Raw genomic sequence first — 24,119 nt, 5'->3', positions numbered from 1 at the left:
TCCAGATTTGACCAGTTCTGAGCAGTTTTCTGTGGAGAACTTCTGGGAGATGATGTAATCCTCTGACCTTGTTCCTTTAGGGTTTGAAACAACACTTTTAGGGACTTAGGAGCCCTTGGTTTATGGACATAATGATTGGGGTCGCAGTGCCCAAAAATGTCTATAACAATTGCCCCCTAAAGCATGAGGTCGTTAATCTTTTGATGTCGAGTGAAATGCTTTATCATGAAGATCCGAAGTTTTTTCGAGTTGGAAGGCGACCTGTAATAAGATACAATACAATACGTTATCTTCATAATATTTTCATGATCTAGTTGAGGCAGGCATTCCCATGCTCAGTTTTATAAATTTATTTTCATGTACATAAGACAGACAATCGTCTGTGTGCAGACTGATGATTCTGGTAGAGCCATCATCCCTTAGATTGGATGATTACCTGTGCAACAATGATGTACATTTGATGTCTTATTTTCCTGAATATATATCACAGCCTGGATGGATGAAACTAGATTCGGGGTCTTCAATCTCGTTCGATCTTCACTCAAAGTACAAGTCGATCCATGTGAGAGATGTTCTGGAGTCGAACATGGAAATACATCGCCTAATTACCAGCCAGTGATGTAAGTTGTTAACAGGCGTGAGAGGAATCACCGATAATGATGATGACCCTCAAGGTACGACAATACAATTCACGTGGTGTGAAAAAGGGACTTGGTGTCGAACACCACGCAAAATCTTTTGGTCGAAGGCCATTGATGTAAACCTGTCGCCGGAAGTGAGAAACTTGCCATTGAGGCATGCAAGCTTCAAAGTACTAAAAGGGTTGTTCCTAGATCGACTTCCTGGATAATGAGCTGATGTCGACAAGAAGCGATCCATCGTAGGAGGGCCTTAATGAATCCCACATCTACGACACAGAATGGAGCAAATGATTTTAATGGAGGTGAAAACGATCTGATGACATAAGGTTCAGGGTGGCGGTCATGAAAGAATGGAGCGTAAATGTATTGTAGTGGATGAGACACAGGTGAATTCTCTGAGCGACTTCTCTTGAACATATCGGCGACAGTGACATGATGGATTGGTCGCGTTAACCCCAAATGTGGATGGTGTGATGGACCAATGGTGATATGACCAGTGAACGGAACAACCCAACCCGACTCGAATGCAGAGTGAAAGTGTCATGTTCAAGAGCGACTTGCTACCAATAAAGTTTCTTCAAGTTTTCTTCCCAATTTTTCCCCAGTCATTGCTGACTAGTACCTCTTTATTTTTGTCAAGCTTGAGGAGGATAACATATGCTTGTTCTATAATTTTCCCTTCGAGCAAACCCATCGCTATGTTTTAACGAGCCTAGCGATAGTGAAACTCGTTCTTGTCTGTATGGACAAGTTTGTCACTATTCGGTTTTAACGAGTTTAACGACAAAGATAACTCGGTCCTTTTCAATTTTAGAGAGTCTGAAAGGGACGTAAAGAAAACTCCAATAATTCTTTTTCGTCTCATAATCCCTTAAGTCCGAAAAAATATAAAATAATACAAAAGGGATGAATTTTTGGTAATTTTAACGAGCCGAACAAAACAAGCGCTCTATCTTTTTTTGTAATAATCCCTCAGGTCCAAAAAGATTAAAACCTAGAGGAGGGATAGCACTTCCGGTCACTTTAACGAGCTGGAGAGGATAATTGCTCGGCAATATTTTCATATTTTACGAGTCAGATGAAAAGAGCTTAAAGGAGACTCGTTTTTCGAGGAATGAGTGATAAATTCGAGTAGTAGCTGATTCCAGGTAAGGTTTGGAATTTTCCAATCACAGTAGTGTCACAAGGATGGCTAACAGGATCACTCTTCGCAGCTGTTCCTCAAAAATGGTAAACAATCAAATGGAGGTGAATGATCGGCCAAAACAGAGTGGAGGTGATGATGAGAACACGACCAAGGCTCAAAGTTTGATGATAATGCATTCACGGTGGTTATTTACCAGAAATTAGTTCATTTTTTAATGAATGAGCTTAAACTCTGGGGGAAACATTTGCTCATTGCTTATGTTTAATTTTTAACAAGCTTGAAATCCACATAAACAACACTGCTTGATACAATGGTCATTGATTACCTTGATTTTACCACTGACAACTTTGTTCCTTCAAAGGTTGTACTGCCTACTCAATTGCTTCATCAAACTAGTTAGAAATGAATAATATATGCTTGAAAAATGAGTCAAAACACTAATATTTTACTTGAATTACGTGAAAAATAATTTAAAAGTGGTTTTTACCTCTCATTTTACCATTTCATTTGAACTTTGGTTTGTTGGAGCTTTGGAGGTGCTTTCCCCCTTGATTTTCACTAGCTGATTCCGAGAGATTCTATGGACGATTCTTGGCATCGTCTGGACCAGGTAAAAGCTAAACCTGAGCTCTTCAGTTTCATTCTTTCCTTTTTGAATTCTGAGCATGTTTCCTGGTTTTTCTGAGCCCCTGGGGTTTGAAAAATTCACCCTAGCTCCATCGCACCTTTCCTACATCGAAAAGTGCGATGCATACTGGCTTGGCCATTGGCTAGTTAGTATGCATCCCACCCAGTACACTGCTGGGGGTGCAATGGGCGCAAGGAGGGAAACTTGTGCACAATTTTTTCATGGAATTTTTGCATGTTTTCAACCAAATCAGGACCCTGACTCTTCTCTTGTTTGTTTTCAGAGATTCATTAGAGCAAAATGCCTATTACATGGTGAGAACATGAGCATGAAGAAGAGGACATGCTTGCTTTACATGATCCGGGTACAGTAACGGCACTGCGGAACTGTGGCCTACTGAAGTTCTTTCACATCTCTATCATGAGGCAAAAAATCAACATGTTGCAATACTTTCTTGACGCATGGGATCCTACCGACCAGGTGTTCTAGATTAGGGGCAAATCCATCCCCTTGACTGTCGTGGACATCTATTTTGTGACCAGTTTATCGAGGCATGGTGCCCATATCTCATTATCAAGTTCAACCCGTGGGGGTGAATCTGTGAGAGATTATATTCGTCGGTATTGCAGAGAGGGATCTCAGCCAAGTAGGGACATCAACATCAATATCCGAGATGTCACTAACAGGTCCTTGAGGACCATTCTGTTCACTTTTGCTAGAGTGGCTGGTAGTGCGGCTCTTCATGTGGCCAACAGGTCTTATATGCAGTATGCCTTGGAATGCCTTGAACCAAAGGTGTTCAACTGGTGTGATGCAGTACTCCTTGTGATGAAAGAACAATTGACCAAGGTAAAAAATGGAATATTGAAGAACTTTGGTTATGGTTCTATTTTGACCACTTTCGCCTTGGAAAAGATCCCACTGATGCAGCCACAGTATATTTCACTTGGTTTACCTCCACCGACTGAGACACAGATGCAGAGATGGGTTGACTTCATGGCCCGACATGCGCATCAATCCCAGATTTCTTTCTTTGATACCTTCTTTGAGTGGTTCATGTTGAGTCTTGAAAATGTCATTCATTTCCATTACACTTTCACTATTATGTCCATTATATCACCTCCATTTCACCTCCATTTCACTACTATGTCACCACATTCATCCCACTTTCATTATCATTGGGCCACCTTTATGTTTTTCCAATCTTTATTATTTCTAAGCCTTTTAAGTGAATTTGTGGTTAAACATTAGAAAATAATGTGCATATGCTTATACCTAACAAATGGGTTGAGTTTGTTGACATGTGTAGGTTGAAAGGAGACTTCTAGAAGACCCTTATGTGGCACCCCAAGGCCAAATTCGAATTTGGTTGGAAAGAATCATGGGATCATGAGGATATGTGTCACATCTCCTAATTGTATTGTAACTCTAAAAAGACATGTGTCTTATCAGTTCCTATTTTGATTAGGACTCTAGAGGTAGAGGGAGAGATTCATGGATTCTCATTAATGAGATGGCTCTCATCTTTTTGTATAAATAGGAGATCTCTCCTTCATTTGTTAGTCTTTCTTTTAGTCTTTCTTAGTCCTTTTAGCTTGTTAGTCCCATGGCTTTTGAAAGCTTTTGTACTTTGTACTTTTGAAGAAATTGAATAAAGCTTTGATGTTCTCAACATGGAAGGAGATGTGAAGTAGATGTCATGGAGCATATTAGGATGTAAGTAGAGTAGATTTCATTCTGTAAATATTGCTTTGTAGAATGTAAGGTAGATTAGATTTTTCATTCATGCAATTTTAATTCATGCAAGTGTGTTTAATTTTGCTTTGATTTCATAGGTAGTAGGGGGCCCCTGCCTTGTATAGTTGTCACTTTAATTTCTTGCATTTCTTTTTATTATTTCATGTATATTAATGTACAGATGTCTTTACTTTATTTTCTTGTATTTCTTTTTCTGATTTTCATGTATATTAATGTACAGTTTGAATTACTGCATTTTATTTTCTTTTTAACATGTATATTATTGTACATAAATTGCTTTCAAGTTGATTGTAGATTAGTGATGCACATAGCCTTTTAATGAACTAATGACATGATAGAATCATCTTGTCCTTTTGATGCAACAACAAGGATACTAGGTCTCATAGTCATTCTCTCATTATTTGATTATTGCATTTTATTTTGATTGAACTAGTTATATATTCACACTTTTGTTTAAATACTAACTCCATCAATAACATGTTTTAAGTTCTTTTGAAGTGCTAAGTTTTGGAAGTTACCATGAAGAACATAGGCCTTGTCTTGAAATCTTAATCCATACTTGTCCTTTAAAAGTATTCTTAAGACCTTAGAAAACCAACAAGAACAAAACCCCAAAAACAACATAAACTATAAAACAACGAAGTAAGAGAAATGTTAACTAAGCACATATAGTGCACCACACTTCATCAGTTTACGATACCCGGATTGATAATTTATGTAGAGCAATTTAAGACATTAAATTGACTAGACATTTTGGCGCCGTTGCCGGGGAAGTGTAATTAGGAGACCTTATTTCTTACATCTGAAAAAAAATTAACAATTCTTGAGTATGCTCTCCTCCTGCACTTTGTGTGATCTAGAGGATCAGAAAAAGGATTGTTAAGTAAAAAAAAGAAAAATAATAATTCTTGAGTATGCTCTCCTCTTGCACTTTGTGTGATCTGGAGGATCAGAAAAAGAATTGTTAAGAAAAAATAGGAGACAAAATAAACTTCATCACTTCAACTGATTCAAAAAAAAAAAAAAAAAAAAAAGAGAGAAGAAAAACAATCTATGGCTATCTCCATTCCTAGTTTTCACTATAACTTCAATAAAAACTCTGCCTCCCTGATCAAGCTTTGGTCCATTTGGATTTAGTGGTGGATTTTGTTGCCACGTGTGGTTTCAATTTGGGTTCAAAACTCTCTTCAATCATGCATGGGCTTGCTGGGTTATGTCATGGGAATGATTGTCTCAGACCCTAAGGACTTTGGAGTGTTAATACTTGCTTCCTTCCTATCAGTTTCATGTGCAGCGCTTCTCTATTCTCTTCACACATATCGTATAAAATTGATGATGATTCTTGTAATTAGATATGCGGCTATCAACAAGACAAAAATGGAGTAATCTGTTCTTGCCTTGATTGATTTGTTGTTGTCTCTAGCCCTGAATTGACCATCAGCATGTTGCTTATAGTATTCATCTCTGCGTCGGTGTTGCTTACTGTACACAACCCAAAAGAGAATTGAAAGCATTATACTAGTTGAGACGAGTGCTAAGCCAATGTAGACCCAACGAAGATATTAGTCTTGGAACTTTCACTGATCGGGGCAGTTTCTGTATTTAAAATTTCAATTTGATCAGTCACAATATTTCCATCATTTTGTTGACCGAAGTCCAAACCACATGGGACAACTTTTACATCACGCTGCTAAGTTCACAACTGCCTCATTCTCTGCAACCGTAATTGAGCAAGTTGAGTATACTACATAACCTCCTGATTTTGAGCCTGCATCCGCCATGTCAATTGCTGCATTATCTTCATTACCGTCTGAGAAGTAAAGTCAACCCAAAATATTTTGCTATCTACTGTAAACACACCTGCAAAACAATAGATCAAACAAGAAAGGCCGAATGCAACAATACAGAACAGTAAAAATTGATAACTCAGAGAAAAAACGTAAACAACAGAAAAATGTCAAACTTTACACGCTCGATTTGCCCAAATGGTAGCAAATTTGAAGAAAATAAAACATGGGTTTTTTTTCCAGGTGGGTCAATTAGATAACCCAGAAACCGTTTGAGGAAATTTGTAGCGGTCTGGGAGAAATATGTGGTTCTTCAGAGTGTATTTTTGAGTGCCGCGTGAGAAAAAAAACAGAGTTTTAATTAAATAAACAGCAGTAATTTAATGCAGCGTGCCTGAAGAAGATAAATCAAATTAGGAGTCAAATATGTGCTGGACATCAATCAAATTACACATATCTTGTTTTAAAACATTCATCCAACACCTGTTTAACAAACAGTTTGAATTGAACACGACACTGTAAATGATTTCAAGAATTTAAATGTCGGGAGTAGTGTGATTGAGAAGGGAGGTTGTGGAATTGGTTTCCAGCTTGATTACGATGAGAAAGACAGCAGCTACACAAGGATCAAAAGTCTTGTCAATGAAGAGCTGAAGCAATATTTTCGACCTGAGTTCCTGAATCGACTAGATGAGATGATTGTGTTTAGACAGCTCACAAAGACAGAGGTGAAGGAGATTGCACATATAATGCTGAAAGAGGTCTTTGAACGTCTTAAAACAAAAGAAATTGATCTTCAAGTAACAGAGCGGTTCACAGACCGAGTTGTAGATGAAGGTTATAGTCCCAGCTATGGTGCAAGGCCACTCCGTAGGGCAATTATGAGGTTATTAGAGGATAGCCTGGCTGAAAAAAATGCTTGCTGGTGAGATCAAAGAGGGGGATTCAGCCATAGTTGACGTGGATAGCGAAGGAAATGTTACTGTGTTGAATGGGAAGACTGGCACAGTAGGGCCGTCAGCCACTGCATTAGCTGCATAGAAAAAAAGGTCCATTCATTTGAGTGGCTGGGCCAAAGATTGGTCAACTTGGCTCCATCCGATTAACCGTGAATTGCACTAGTAAGTTAGTTGTCTTAAAGGGGCACATTTTTTTTCTCTTCCACGCACACAGCCACTCCATTTCACAATACTTTCTACACTGCACTTTCCGCAGCCAATACAGCGTTTCCGCAGCCAATCCCAGATTCCGCAGTTGTTTTGTTAAACTCTAGGTTGCAGGTGTCCTCAAGCAAAACAAGTCACATGGGTAGCTAGGGAAATGTCAGTACATGGATGGTGTCCTATTCATTCGGTCAAATTTGATGAAAAAGACCCCGGTCAAAGGAAAGTCAAATTGTGTGTTATCACAAAGTCGCCACCCTGAGTCGCCACACTGAGTCGCTGCATGTCAAGAAAAAAATAATAATTTTGAATCAATGAAATGAACAAGTTATTTTCTCACTTTTATGAAGGTATTGATTAATTTTGGACTGATAATGAAAGATGAATGGCTAACTTTTTATTCAAGATTTTTAGCTACAGAGCTGTTCCCCAATTCCGCAGCCAGAAAAACCTCATTGTTCAAATCAGCCTATCTTTCTCATACAAAATCAGATTTTGATGATTTAAGTACCATTGGAAAGATCTCAACAAGATCTATACAATGAGAAATATATCATTAGAGTTTGAAATGGCAAATAATGAAATAAATTGCTGAAAAGAAGCAACATCAACTTGAGGCACCAATTCGAAGGCAGGTATAAATTCTTTTGTTTTTTCCTTTGAGAACTTGTTTCATTAATACAAATTCTTTGTTTTGTGTGTGAATATCATAACTAGAGAGATTGATCACCTCTCTCCTTTGATAATCTTACATTCCATTGCAGAAGAAGTATTAGTTTTTTTTGCAGGTTCCAGGAGGAAGGACAAATGACTACAAGAGAATGGTGTCTCTCTAAGAGACCAATTTGTTTCATAAGAGGATGATCAGCAACAAAGAGGAAATATGCTGATGCAAAATCAGATCCAAACACTTGAAAAACTTTCAGATACTATTGTCTCCATCACATCCATCCATCACATCCATACTTCATAATAAACCATTCACCTCATTCCACTCCATACTTTCCACTTACATTCACATACACTTTCCATCTCTTTTTGTCCATTCATAACCCACAAATAAAAGAAAGAGGCTCATTCACATGCTTATTTCCATTGCCATTTCTGTTCTCCATTGCCATTTTCCATTTTCATTTTCCATTCCTTGTCATTTTCATTCCGCAAATAAGCCCTGCTTCAATGCAAATTATTGAGTCCATAGTCCTTTGAGTCTAAGTTCTTTGTAAAGACACCTTGAGGCTTGCATGCCTTAATGGCAAGTCCTCATGCTGACAAACAATGGGAATACATTAATGTCCCTTGTTCGTTAGATCTTCTAGGTGACTCGACATCAGCAAATTCATTCGTACCTAGCAAGATGTGTTTGGGCATCTTGACTCTCATTGTCATCAATGGTGAGAGTTCTCGTGTTGACTAGTGGCATCCATTAATGGCCACTAAGCCAACAATTTCCTACTATGTTCGACATCAGAACATCTTTTCACATAGTAGGAATTGTGCCAATGAGTTTTGAAGACATGAAGACTATTATTTTCAGCATTTTGGAGCAGATTCAGCAAGTTCTAGTAGAAGCAATAAAAAGTCATCTTATCTCTCTATCCATGACTCCTCTTGATCAGCCACTTGAAGAAGAATATGATCAGAAATTTTCAGCCACTACACATACAACTCATCCATTCCAAAGGGTAAGTGAAGGTACGGCATTTTCTAACTTTTAACCATAGAATTCCATAAAAAGCTAGAATGATAATTGTTGGAAAAACATTTCTCTTCCTCATTTCATAAAATTGCCAATACCATCAGTTGGGGGGGGGGGGGGGGGGAATACATTCATATTCATACCTTGCCATGTCCATATGATATTTACGAGCTCACATACTTCCAACATATATTAATTATTACATTTCTATTATGAGCATACAATGGCTTTTGAAAGAATGCTTAAAAGATAAATTGGATACAAGCAAAATCATGGTTGTCACACAAGAACCAACCATCATAAAATCCAATAAAGATATACTTTGCAACAATAATCAAAATATCATTATGCAAAGTTCAAAGATCAAAATAGAAGGCAAAAAAAAAAAAAAAAAATGGTTGTAACACAAGAACCAACCATGTTGCAATTCAAGTGAAACACTTTGCAGAAATATGAAGTTATCAAATGACATGCAAAGTTAAGACAAAGCTCAAGGATCAAAAGAGTTAATGTAATATATATTGCATGAGGACATGCAATAGCTTCAGTTGGGGGGTATGTTGAGTCTTGAAAATGTCATTCATTTCCATTACACTTTCACTATTATGTCCATTATATCACCTCCATTTCACTACTATGTCACCACATTCATCCCACTTTCATTATCATTGGGCCACCTTTATGTTTTTCCAATCTTTATTATTTCTAATCCTTTTAAGTGAATTTGTGGTTAAACATTAGAAAATAATGTGCATATGCTTATACCTAACAAATGGGTTGAGTTTGTTGACATGTGTAGGTTGAAAGGAGACTTCTAGAAGACCCTTATGTGGCACCCCAAGGTCAAATTCGAATTTGGTTGGAAAGAATCATGGGATCATGAGGATATGTGTCACATCTCCTAATTGTATTGTAACTCTAAAAAGACATGTGTCTTATCAGTTCCTATTTTTATTAGGACTCTAGAGGTAGAGGGAGAGATTTATGGATTCTCATTAATGAGATGGCTCTCATCTTTTTGTATAAATAGGAGATCTCTCTCCTTCATTTGTTAGTCTTTCTTTTAGTCTTTCTTAGTCCTTTTAGCTTGTTAGTCCCATGGCTTTTGAAAGCTTTTGTACTTTGTACTTTTGAAGAAATTGAATAAAGCTTTGATGTTCTCAACATGGAAGGAGATGTGAAGTAGATGTCATGGAGCATATTAGGATGTAAGTAGAGTAGATTTCATTCTGTAAATATTGCTTTGTATAATGTAAGGTAGATTAGATTTTTCATTCATGCAATTTTAATTCATGCAAGTGTGTTTAATTTTGCTTTGATTTCATAGGTAGTAGGGGGCCCCTGCCTTGTATAGTTGTCACTTTAATTTCTTGCATTTCTTTTTCTTATTTCATGTATATTAATGTACAGATGTCTTTACTTTATTTTCTTGTATTTCTTTTTCTGATTTTCATGTATATTAATGTACAGTTTGAATTACTGCATTTTATTTTCTTTTTAACATGTATATTATTGTACATAAATTGCTTTCAAGTTGATTGTAGATTAGTGATGCACATAGCCTTTTAATGAACTAATGACATGATAGAATCATCTTGTCCTTTTGCTGCAGCAACAAGGATACTGGGTCTCATAGTCATTCTCTCATTATTTGATTATTGCATTTTATTTTGATTGAACTAGTTATATATTCACACTTTTGTTTAAATACTAACTCCATCAATAACATGTTTTAAGTTCTTTTGAAGTGCTAAGTTTTGGAAGTTATCATTAAGGACATAGGCCTTGTCTTGAAATCTTAATCCATACTTGTCCTTTAAAAGTATTCTTAAGACCTTAGAAAACCAACAAGAACAAAACCCCAAAAACAACATAAACTATAAAACAACGAAGTAAGAGAAATGTTAACTAAGCACATATAGTGCACCACACTTCATCAGTTTACGATACCCGGATTGATAATTTATGTAGAGCAATTTAAGACATTAAATTGACTAGACAGTTCAACCATCAGCAGATGGTTTTTACTGAGTGTCCATATGCTGGGATGGATTTCCGGGGTGATCCGGATTTGGCACTGCCGGCTGGTGAGCAGTGGGGTGCCATAGGTAAATCCTCTGACCATATTCCTGTTTATTGCTTTTCATAATGTTCTTGTATTTTATTTATTCAATACTAATCAAAACTCATGCGCTCATGTAGACATTGGACCAGTTCGACCAGCAGTACGTCCGAGAGCGCCAGCTGTCGCTCCGGCAGGAGAGGCTGTGGGGAGGGCTACCCTTCGCGACCTTGATGTGGCCGAGACTCTTTTAGCACTGCAAGATCAGGTCGAGGGTCTCACTCTTGGTAGTCAAGATGTGAGGACCGATGAGCTACCTCTGAGGCTGCAGTGACATACTACTGGCGTGCCAAGTCGATGGACTTGGCTTTTACGCATGATTGCACAGGCGGTGACTTGTTATCATCAGTACCATTAGACTAGGGTGCCCCCTAGCATTTTGAGTTTTGGGTCATCTGACCAATTTTGTCTTGGTTACAGAACATTAGGTGTAAACCACAAACAGTTATATATATATTTTTTATTTTCGAAGTTTTATTTTGGTTAAGTTACATGATCCTGATGCAAATATTGATGAAATGCTTCTTTTTATAAATGTTGCAAATGTCTATCTAACACATAATTTGCCAATGAGTCTGTTAATGTGTTTAAGTTTCTGGAAATATGTTGATATTAATAGAATCAAACTGCCTTTCCAAAATCTTGACCCTTAGGAACATGCGATAGATAGCTAGATTTCGGACGGAGTAGATACTAGTGAGTTGTAGGATGACGAGTTGTGAGTCTAGCCTGACGACAAGTCGGTGTATGCCATGTGTGATGGCATCAGAGAGGAGTTCTATCAACGCACTATATTCAGCAATGTTATTTGTTGACCGACCAATACATACCCCTCTGAAACTTACTAACTCGCCGCTTGGATAAAAAATGGCCCAGGTCGCAGAAGATAGGTTCCGCAAACTACGACTTGCTCCGTCGGAATATCCAACAAATGATTCCAATAGGTTCGACATCTGCAACAAATGTAAAAAGTGGATTACTTGACCAAAACAATTACCCTTAGCGAAAACAAAAAATGTAACAAAAGCGTAGGGGTTACTACACTGAATCATGTGTAGTAACGCTTAAGGTACAACCCGTTATGGGGTTGTGCCAGTGGAATCCCATCATAATCCCCTTTTGCTAATACACATTTAACAATATAGGGGCCCATCCACAAAGACTTGAATTTACATGCTCCCAATTTATCGGATTCCTGGTCGTAAAGTAGGACCAAGTCACCTTCTGAGAAGACACAGGGTTTGACATTCTTGTCGAACTACGCCTTGACTCGTTTCTTATGGGCTTCGTTAGCCAAAGTGGCATCACGATGGGTTTCATCCAATTGGATTAGTTCCAAGAAACGAACCTCCTCTTCTGAAGTTCCGGGGAGAAGGTCGACTGCGAGTTTGAGGGACGAGATTTCACACTGAACTGGTAAGATTGCTTCTAGGCCATACACCAGTTGAAAGGGTGTAAACCCAGTTGCATTCCTTACCGATGTTCGGTATGCCCATAAGGCTAAGTACAGGATCAGGTGCCAACTCCTTTTGTGGACTCCAATCATCCTTTGCAGCATCCGCTTTAGGACCTTGTTGATTGCTTCAACTTGTCCATTGGCCTGTGGGTAATATGGAGTAGAGTTGTCGTGGGACAACCGCAATTTGGTAGCCAATTCAACCATCATGTGATTGTGAAAATGTGATCCATGGTCTGTGACTATGGCCTGTGGAACGCCGGATCTGGCGACTACATGATTGAAAAAGAAAAGGGCAGCCATTTCGCCGGTGCTGTTTAATGTAGGAATCGCTTCTGCCCATTTGGTAAAATAGTGTACCGCGACTATGATATACCCATGCCCCCCGGTTGAGGTGGGATTACATGTCATGAAATATATGCCCCATTTGGCAAATGGCCCGACAGCAACTACTGGTTGCAGGGGTGTGGGTGGTCTTCTGGTTTTGCTATCGAAAATTTGACATGCATGGAAACTTCTGACTGCGTTTATGCAATCTTTGAACACTGTTGGCCAGAAGTATCCTGCTCGTAAAGATTTTTGCACCATAGCGTAACCAGATTGATGCCCCCCACACGCACCTGAATGGCAATCATTCAGGACTTTTTCGGCCTCCTCATGGGTGAGGCACCTCCTCAGAACTATATCGACACCACGACGGTAAAGCGTATCACCGATGATCATGTAGTCTTTTGATTGGTATCAAATACGTCTTTGTTCCGAGCGAGAGGTATTAGACCTATATTTTTGGGTTTGGAGAGAGATGATTATATCTCCATACCACGGATTACTTGAAGATATCAGAAACAAAGATTCATCCACGATGGTTTCTTCGAATGTTTCATCGTTGGATGACGATGGGAGATCGCATATTAATTCCGCGAAAACCAGGGATTTCTTTGATTTGGATTTTAAAAATTCCAGATCAAACTCTTGAATAATTGCTATCCATTTTGAATATTTGCCCCCCAGCAACTGTCACAAAAAAATATAAGTCATGGGGTTGCAATCTGACAAAATGGTAGTTTTTCGAAAGAGGACATAGTGTCGAAATCTCTGTATCGCTTGAACAGCTGCGAGAGCCAGCTTTTCAACGTAGGAATACTTGCTTTTTGTATCATTTAAGTTTCTACTCAAATAATATATAGGATGTTCAATTCCATTGTCTTCTTGAACTAAAACCATTGCGATGGTTGTATCCGCTGCAGCCAGATACAGGTTAAAGTCTTTTTGATAATCAGGAGCGTACATTAATGATTATTTTATTAGGGATTCCTTTAAAGCATCAAAGGAAGCTTGCGCGACCTGATCCCAGATGAAGGGTATTTCTTTTTTCAATAGACATGTATAACCTTTAGCAAGTTTGGCGTAATTTGGAATGAACCTCCTCAGAAAGTTTGCTTTCCCTTGGAGTTTCTGAATTTGAAGCAAATTTGAAGGTGGAGGCAAATTTATGATTGCCTGAACCTCACATGGGTCGAGACGAATACCATCCTTTGAGACTACAAAGCCAAGCAAACGACCAGAACTGACATAGAACACACATTTGTGTGGATTGAGTCGTATCTTGTAATGTTGGCAACGTAGAAATATCGCTCTCAAATGCTGCGAATGATCGGTCCGCTTTAGCGAATGAGCCGGAAGATCATCAAGATATGGTTGAACGATGTTTTCATGTCATGGAAGGCATAATTCATTTCCCTCTGAAATGTTGCCCCTGCGTTCTTTAAACCAAAGGGTAACTTGCAATATGCAAATGTACCCCACGGACAAATAAATGCAGTATTTGACTGGTCCTGTGGGTGGATATTTATTTGATTATACTCGAAGAATCCATCCATAAATGAAAAGATTTCACATCCGACGCATTCATCAATTATCTGGTCAACAAAGGGTGTAGGGTAGTTGTCTTTTGGACAAGCTTGATTTACATCCCTATAATCGACGCACACTCTAATCGTTCCTTATTTTTTCATTACAGGAACAATGTTCGATACCCAATTGGTTAGAGGAACCGGGTAAATAAAACCAGCATGGAGAAGTTTTTCAACTTCTGCCTTGATGGCAGCAGCTTTCTTGGGGTGCACCTGCCGTAGCTGTTGTCGTACTGGTTTGACATCTGGATACATCTTTATTTCGTGTTCAACTATATTCGAGTCAATGCCTGGCATTTCATCATATGACCACGCAAAGACATCTCTGAATTCGCGAAAAAGAACTTCATATATTTCCAGTTCTGAAGGAGAACAACATTTGCCAACATAAATATTCTCTACAACATCTGTTTTGGTCGAGATATTTATGGCGATAGTCTCTTCAATATTGGACAAGTTTCGCTCGGAATCCACCGTGTTTATAGTATTTGATAGGAAATAAAAAACTGAAGGATGATGAAGGTCATCAGGAGTATCTTCTTGACAATCCGGAAGATGGGAACGATGGTGGTAATCTTCCCATGGCGCGCCGTAAATTATCATTGACTGAACAATTCCTTCGTCTGTGTAATGTACTTGCGACCAAGGATCTGAAGGGGTGCCATATTTCTTAGAACTATCTATCCAAACGCTTGATGAGAATTGATTTGGGTTTGTCTCCCATGCCAAAAACATTGATTGCTACAATATTTCTATTGGGCTTGGAGGCAATACCTGCAGATGATCCATGCTAATATCGTTTTCTGATATCTTTTGAATAGAAGATATCATATTGCAGGTTCCTACCGTCGCCACTTCCGCCATATTGATTGGAGGTGGGAGGGAAAAAGTCCCCATTAATATAGGGTCTTTTAGTAGGCCTACTCCGATATTTTGAAGCGAATGGGGGCTTCCATGGATCATCGGAATGCTTCCCGTAACTTGGGAACTATTGGGGAGAAATGTTTGTTGGTCGAAGATTGTAATTCCCCCTTGAAAGGGAAATGCAATATTCCTGAAGTAGGTCGACACAACCGCAGCCATAGCATATATCCAGGGCCTTCCCAATAGGATTTTGTAATCGAGGTTTCCGTCGATTACTTCAACATCTATTTCCACTGTTTTCCCCCCCCAAGTTCAACTTGCAATTTACTTAAAATCCCATATGGGGTATATGTTCATCCATCAAATGCTTTTAATGTCGTCGAAGATCATGACAAGGTTGGAGATCCTAAATTTTTCCAGCAACTCATCGACATAATACATGTAGCTGCCCCCTCGTCAATAATTGTTCGATGAACAGTTTTGTTGAGGGCTTTCACTTGAATGAGGAAAGCTAGTTGAGCTGGTAACTAAGGATCATATCCTTTGTGATTAAAGGACACAAGATTATAATCCTTTGGGTCAATCCCACCTATTGCTGATTATAAAGCCTGCTTTTGGGAGGGGCAATTTTGCAGTACCTCAATTGTCGACATAGCGGATGGCGATTGGGCTAGATCTTCCACTATATTATAATGTTGTGCTGCTCTAGCACGAGGATTAAATGTTGACTTGTGTACTACTCCCTTTGGCGGTTTTATTGTTAGCTTTGGAATGATGGGCGGCACAACTTCTGTCGAAGTTTTTGTCGAACTACTAGGTTGATCTTTATCCTTGTTGTTCGACAGCTGTGGATTCCCGTAATCTTTATTCCTTGTCGTTATCAAAGCATCATTTTGATGCTTCGAAACCGACAACGTCAACACTTGGGATGGGGAAGCATTATCACTGGCAACCAGATTTGTTCCTAGATTTGGAAACGGATTAGTTAATACCACCAAGGTTTTGAATTCTTGAAGAATTTTTTAAGCTTAGCTTTATATGGACAATCTCTTATCTAATGATCCTCATCACATATAAGACATGGATGATTTGGTTTCTTATCTCCAGAAGGGTTTGCAGAAGATTTTTCAGGTGATGGTTCCTCCTGTTTCTTCTTATTCCCTTTGTTTTTCTTCTTGCCTCTTGGTTGCTTGGTTTCTTTTCCTTTGTCAGTTGAGACGACATTTACTTCCGAGGCGAGAAGTTCCTCATTTTCATTTTGACTAGAAATCTTACGGGCCTTTTTAGATGTAGCCTTTGTTGATTTCGTGTCTGTCGTACCAATCACGCCATCGCCGGCATGAGAGTCATTGTTCGATTTAGGAGGAGGAGGAACGAAAAATTCCGGTCTGGGAGCGTCAGGGATTTTATCGTAGAGCGTGCCAGACTCAGTATAAATCAAGTCTAAATATTGTGCACAAGCAATAACTTTCTCTTCAGTGACAACTCCTCCCTTTGCCACATCTTCTGTAATGGAAGATAATAATGACTTAATAAACCATTCAGCTAAAAGCTGATCAGGAACGTACGTTTTTACCATTCTACGACGACGTCGCCACTCATGAATATGATCGGATATGTGAGTGGTCGTCGTTTGCTTGAAATTGGTAAGAAGTTCTATTCCTGTTTCGTACCTTATGGGTAACTGAAAATGGGTTTAAAAGGTTGTAGTTAGGGTACTGAAGTTATCAAACGAAGCTCTAGGTAATTCGATATACCATTTTGTTGCTGGACCAGTTAACGTTCTCTGAAAAAGGTGAAGCCTAATCGAATCATCGTTTAGGGTGTTTGATGAACACCACAGATGAAAGGTCATCACATGATTCGACGGGTCTTCACCCAGATTTCCATTAAATTTAGGAATATCTGACGGAAGTTTATGCGGAATCGCTGGCCACTAAGGGGCGTAAGCAATTGGATCGTTCGTTAGCCGATTTAGATCCGGTAACTCTAAAGTCACCATGAAGGGTAACTATTGATTCAGGTTTGGCGAAGCATACCTAGGATAAGATGGAATTGCCTGAGCAGTTGGTCTTTGCATACTAGCATAATGCATTTGATGCTGGTAACTTTGGTAAGGTTGATGGGCATAACCATTATAGAATGGTTGATATTGACCGTTTTGAATATACGGTTGCCCGTTATTTGCAAATATTTGTTGCTCAGATCCTTGGTAAGCTTGTTGGAATTGCGGTTGTTGATATTGCACCAGCCATGGTTGTGAAGCCATGTGCTATTGTCCAATACTGGCTATTTGACCAAGATGAGGGGTAATTGTACCCGTTTGGGCCTGTGTCATTCCACTAGTTGGCGATTGTGGTTGAGTCGCAGGGATAAGAGGCTGTTGCATTACGACCTGAGAAACCTGAGGTTGGCATACAATAGGCAACGCTTGTACTTGCGACATCGTCACAATAGCCGACGTAGTTGGTATATTTGGCATAGGTAAACATTGTTGCTTCGAGTATACAAATCCTGCTTGTTGAGGCAATATTGGCACCCAACCGCTAGATGTAATTCCAGCATAACCTGAATTTTGTTGTGAACTCTCGTATGGTTGTTCTCCCGGAGGAGACAATGAAAGGGTATATTGCCCCCCAGACGGTGGTAATCCAGTACTCAAAGGAATGATTTTCCCTTGAGGACCGGACTAACCAAATTGACACCATGAAGGATCAATTTGCTGAGACTCAACATAAGAGATCGCGGATATTACTCTAGATGAACAAACGGGAACAGACCATATTGTTGAAATAGCCCCTGAGTGGGCCCCATCTAGTGATTGAGAGCTAGTTTGGACAGATGGTATGCCGACGAACATTGTTGGAGTGACAGCAGGAAGTTCTATCGTCGCTATGTCAGATGACATAGTCCTAGATGTCGACGGTTGTTCAGACATTTCCAGTCTATCCAAAAGATTTCCTAGCGATTCTACAGGAGTTTCCGATAACGGTAGACTAATTTCTGATGAAGAAGGATATAGGGTGATCCCGACTCCAAATTGCAATGGAGTACTAGATGGAGGATCCTCCACAATCTCTTCTATAGCAATCAGACCAGGTGGAAGAGGTAGACCATCAGGTCTGTAAAATATTTCTGGGGTCGAAGAAGGTAGAGATTCTGCAGCGACAGATGTTTGGGGAATAACACCTTCCGAATCAGGTGTAGATGGAGCTGGTTTAGTAATACAAGTGTTTACCTTCACACTAGGATCAGCTCTACTGTCCTTTGGTGGCTATGGAACTTCTTCTATAAAGGCAGGGATACTAGAAATGTTTGGAGTAACCAAAGTCTCTGATGGTGTCGGAACACTTGTTCCAACTTTACCAGGGGATTTTGAACTGGTTAAACGAGTTCGCTTCGTTCATAACAGTTTTGATTATGGAGACAAAGACGGTTAACTCGTAAGCCTCTGCGAACGACGAGGTTTCAGTTGACTTTCTTCCACGATTGCGGATTACTCGATCAACTAAAAATCAAGGGGAAATATGTTTCCGAATTAAATGAATTTTTGATGCTTTGACACAACTTGTTTTTTCAATTTTTAAGAGTCGAGAAAAAACAAAAGATGACTCTAGTCGCCTTCGATTTTTAATGAGATTGAAGTGACAAATGCTCAGATGGACCTTTTCCTTTAAGGAGTTTGAAAAGGAACGAAAGAGACCACTCTGGAAGTCTAGACAGAGGGATTGCCAAACCAATAGCGAAACTGCAAAATACTTTTTACGGTACGGCAGTCAATCTTCCCGAATGTTGTGTTCAGTGCATTGCGATCGATAGGGCGGCAGACACGGCTTCCTATGGATAAAGGATATAGCCTATTGTGGTCTCCCAATATATACTCGACGGTACATGGGAGCACAAGTCCGTACTGGCACTTGTCGTCTCAAAGTGGAGGAATCACCCAACCAGCAAAGAAAACAACAGTTACCAGGCTTTACGACGCCGGAATACGTCTCTAGCCTAGACTTCTAAATGTTGTGCATTAGGTTCCAAAGCATTTTTAGATTCATTAAATTTATTTTACAGTTGATCTTGTTTAAGAAATTTGCCTTTCAGGTTCACCGCGTGATGTAGATATACAATTCATAAAATGCAATCTAAGATGATAAACAATCGTTTAATCTTCTTTTTGCAATGAAAATCCTAGCTAATAAAGAAAGAGAGATGATATTCTTTCAACATAGAGCAGAGAGCACACACTATATGCACTGTCCTAAATCAAACCAAAAAACAGTCTAAATGCAAATGCACATGCATGTATTTGTTTTTTAGCCTTCTTAATGTGTGAATGATAAAAGAAAGCTAAGTACAAATCTGAATTATTTTTCAAAGCGGCATTACTAACAAGCTTCTTTTCAAGACAAAATGAAGACAATGACGACACTTTGCAATTTGGAATTGAAAACTTGCTTTCGACACTTGAAAAACTATTAATTCAAATCAAGTACAAGAGTAACAGTGTAATCGACTATCAAGAACAATCAGATTCTCTTCTATGACTGAAAACGACACTTGTAACACTTCCAAATCAAGAAAAGACAGTTCAATTACGCTACTTCTTTGTAAAAGAGAACTAAAAATGGCTCACAATACATAAAAGAATTTACAGTTCTTTGCACAATGGAGGTGGAATAATGGCAAGGAAGGGGGTTTCCATAGAGGTATACTGACTACAGACAGCAAAACTCCTGAATAGAGCTAAAAAGAGTGAAGAAAAACCAAAGTCTGGAGGCAAAATTAGCCTTCTCTGACCATCGCACCTGTTACATAGGGATTCCAGTATGCATCCCACCTACTGCACTCGGGAAGTGCGATGCATACTGATATCCTTGAAGAGAGGGTGCGATGGTACAGTGTGAGACTTTTGATCCAGTTCTTGATCACAATTTGTAGCACAGTTCAGGAATTTAGGCCGAGCAAGTGATAATCAGTAAATAAATCACAGGGGTAGATCTAAGGAGGTTACTAGAGCCACCACAAGGGCAATTAGGATGTTTACAAATCAATTGTTCAGTTTATAAACAAAACCCGGAGATAGACTGAAGCAACATTGATCTACTTTTCACTTGCATAGAAAATGCAGTTCGAAGGCTAGCTAGCTTGACTTTAGGCTCCGTCTGTAAGTCTATAAAACAAACAAGTATAGAAAAGCAAACAAGATATTCGCTCCCCAGTGGAGTCGCCATTTTGTTATCGGGAAATCTAGTGTCTACGCAGAGCTGCTAGTCCCACTAAGACTAGTATTATCTTAGAAACAAACAAACTAAAACTACTTTCATTTTCCTTTATGAGAAGTAGATAAAAGGGAAACACAGGAGACCAACCTCTGTCTTGCGCTTGGTTCCTTGCTTGATTCCTCTCCCTTCTGATAGATCTTTGCCACTCGCTTCCTCGTCTACCCAGCTTCAAAGAGCACTTGTGGAATCAAAGCAGCATAACACTATCTAAGAACAGAGATATACTATCACAAACAATATAGGACCAGATATATATTGACCACACAAATGCATATATCATCAATCATACAAGAATGTGGAGGAAAACTTGAATAACTTTATTAATATCAAGAATAGCAAAGAGGATTACAACCAATTGTTCTGACCCAGCGTCATCCTCTCAGCAGGAAATCCCTTCTTCACCTCATGAAAAGCTTAGATCACCCAACACTATGATGTTACACCAAGAAACCAGCAGCACTTCCTTACAAGATACAAAATTCCAACCTTCTGGATCTCTAGGATGAGGGATCCATATATAGATGATTGCAGGGAGGTGAGTCAGCTTCTGAGATTTGATTAGTGTCCTCTCTTTGATAGTTCTTGATTCCACTTGGAGATTGATGATCTCTTACTCATCCCTGGGCGAATTCAAAGAGGCAAGTTTCATAGGAGAAGTTTCTGGAAGATTCCATGTCGAACCACCTTGCAAACTATCTCTACCATTTGTCCACTCTCACTCATTGCACCCTACAGAAGAGCTATCCAATATGCATCACACCTTTTACTCTGGGCAGGTGGGATGCATCGCACCTTCTGCACTGGGCAGTCTGTATGGTCCAGATTTGACCAGTTTTGAGCAGTTTTCTGTGGAGAACTTCTGGGAGATGATGTAATCAGCTGACCTTGTTCCTTTAGGATGTGAAACAACACTTTTAGGGACTTAGGAGCCCTTGGTTTATGGACATAATGATTGGGGTCGCAGTGCCCAAAAATGTCTATAACAAATTGTAGCATTTTGATGTAACAGACTGTTGAGGCCTCACACCCCCCATAATTTGTTAAAAATGATATGGGAACCTTCTATGTAAATTTTGGTCATGTCACTCTTTTCATGCTTTATTTTTAACTTTTTCTTGATTTTCACTTTTCTGAGTTTCCATTTTGATCACTTCATTGTTTGAGGTTTCTCGCTAGCTTCCTAACAACTCTAATTTTGCTGAATTTGGACTTACAGTTTGAAAATGATGCTTGTCCAAAGTTTGAGTAATTTTCACCCATTGGTCTTAAAATGTAAAAATATATTCTTCTTTATATGTAAATAAAATAATTTATTTAATTAATTTTAACTAGTTAAATTATTTAATTTGTAAATATTATATTTTATTAATTATACATCATTTAATTTACTTTATAAATATTAAATTTTAATTATTTAATTAATTTTATTGATTATTAATATTTAATTCTTATTAACTAAATCTGCAAAACCTGCGGATTCAAGAACTAATGTATAATAGATAACTATCTAATAAAAACTAATTGATAAATACTATATTATATCAAAATGTTAAAATAAATAATAATAAGGTTTTTTTATAATTAATAAACCAGAGCCTGGAGCCCGAAAAAAAAAACTTAACTTTCAATTTATGAAACCTCCAAACTCGTCTGGGGCTTACTTGGTCACTGTAGGCTTGCATATGAATTTTAGGGAGGCTTTGATAACGTTCTTGAGACATTTGTATTAGGTGGAGGGAGTGCCCACTCCACGTGGGCCCAACTCCTCCCTCCCCTCTCTCTTTATAATTGTTGGGCCTCGAGCCCTCACATCCCTCCACCCGAGCCACTCCATTCCTAATCAATGTATTAACATATAACTCCAATCCCTAAAAAAAATATCACACTTGGATTAAAAATGAACCTTTTCTGTTTTCACTTTATTTAAAATTTTGATATTTAAAATATATATATATAATTCAATTAATTTATTTTTTATTATATTTTTATTTAATATTTTAAATAATTTAATTTTGTTTGAAATTTAATTAAATTTCCAGGTTTTTTAAATCTAGAATTGCATTTTCTAGCACATTGTCTATTTTGGAATTTAATTTTTGGAAGTTTATATCTTGAGTTATATTTGGCCAAATAAGACTTAGGATGGCCCGTTGGAAAGCTAAAACCATGGAGAAGATTTTGGGAGTGGTTGCATGACCAATTTTTTTCATTTACTATGCCTAATGTTAGTGTAAAATTTTTGAAAAAGTGTACAAAAATCTCTTACTTAAGGTATAGTTGACTTATAACCTTAACAACAAAAGATAGTTGTCTATGCTTAAGATTTGCAACAAAATGTTAGAACAAACTGCAAAAAAATATGACATGCGAATAGAAACATATAATAGCATAAATATAAGTGCAACAACCCAATGGAGAATATGAATGATCAATTTTATTAATCAAGAACAATACACTTGATGAGAAGTGATTACATAATTGATGCCGAGCTCAACAGAATCTCAAAATTTATTGGTGGAAACCCAAAGGCTGGCAACCTAATTAATAGGGACAATCACAAACTCTATATTGGCAGTCCCAATTTACCTCCGGCCAATCAACGGACGGTCCCACCTTGATTTGACCAATCACCGATCACTTTAATTTTGGAATCATCACGATAGAATATCCACCGTCGATCTTTATCAACCTGATCCAATGGTCTTCGCGCAATATCGCGCTCCAACAAGCACACTAGTTATTGTTTTGAAATCATGTGATATCGGTGGTTTTGTGTGGGCTACGTGGCGCTCCCACGTTTTATCGCGTTCACAGAAATATTACCACTTATGGTTTTGAACTCGCGCGATAACCACTTGTTGTTTTCAAAAACCACTCCTCGTTTTGTCTCATGGTTCCACAATTGTAATAGTGTCATACGCTCTTTGTTCCGCCAACAATTCACTGCTCTGTGCACTCAACATTCCACAATCTCCTTCCGATTCATGGTTCCGCCGATTATGACTCACCGTTCCGCAACCCTTCACCACTGACCATTCCATTGGTCTATGATCAAAAGGGTTTCAACACGTTCAAACACAGAACCTTAAAAATAACAACCTCGACACTGTTCCATCTATATTCTTTATGTTAATAACACATAACCATAAGAATAACACCAGAGATGATCGTGAACATGATACACAATTACAAAGGGAATTCGCACCAGGGACAATAATACACACCACAATTCAATCCTTTATTTCAATAGATAAAAAAAAAAATCACAGATTCATGCCCTTTCGGCTTGATTTTGTCAATTTTTGCTCTCTGTCCTATCTAATTCTTAAAGCTCAATTTTTTTTCTCCATCCCCTCGATCATTACATCTTTTTTGTTTTATTGATCAAATCCTACTCTAATTGCATTTGACAACTCAATCTCTATTTTTATCAGGCTAACAATTAAATCCCTATTCTAAAGCCTCGATCCACACCTATTCTAACAAACTTATTCCCTATTCTAATAATAATCAAAATATGTTGATTATTACAATAATTGAAATAAAAAATAGATTCGAGAGATCCAACCCTCTCTACTAAAAGATGATTTGACCGCTTAGGCCAATGATATTCATTTCATGTGATGCTCCTGCATCAGACTCCCAGGGAAGAAAAGAATCAT

General features: G+C 38.4%; 1 pseudogene; it reads left to right on the top strand.

Annotated features, from left to right (window-relative positions):
• The window catches only part of LOC149142013 (chaperone protein ClpC1, chloroplastic pseudogene), a 54,668-nt pseudogene extending 47,628 nt beyond the window's left edge, over window positions 1-7,040 (top strand).
• The last annotated feature ends 17,079 nt before the right edge of the window (window positions 7,041-24,119 follow it).

This window comes from Pinus tabuliformis, chromosome X (genome assembly GCF_031772625.1).
Source record: "Pinus tabuliformis cultivar Carrire ecotype Pingquan chromosome X, CPIR1, whole genome shotgun sequence".
Classification (NCBI taxonomy): domain Eukaryota; kingdom Viridiplantae; phylum Streptophyta; class Pinopsida; order Pinales; family Pinaceae; genus Pinus; species Pinus tabuliformis.
The sequence above is the reverse complement of the archived record's forward strand: the minus strand, read 5'-3'. Positions and strand labels throughout refer to the sequence as shown.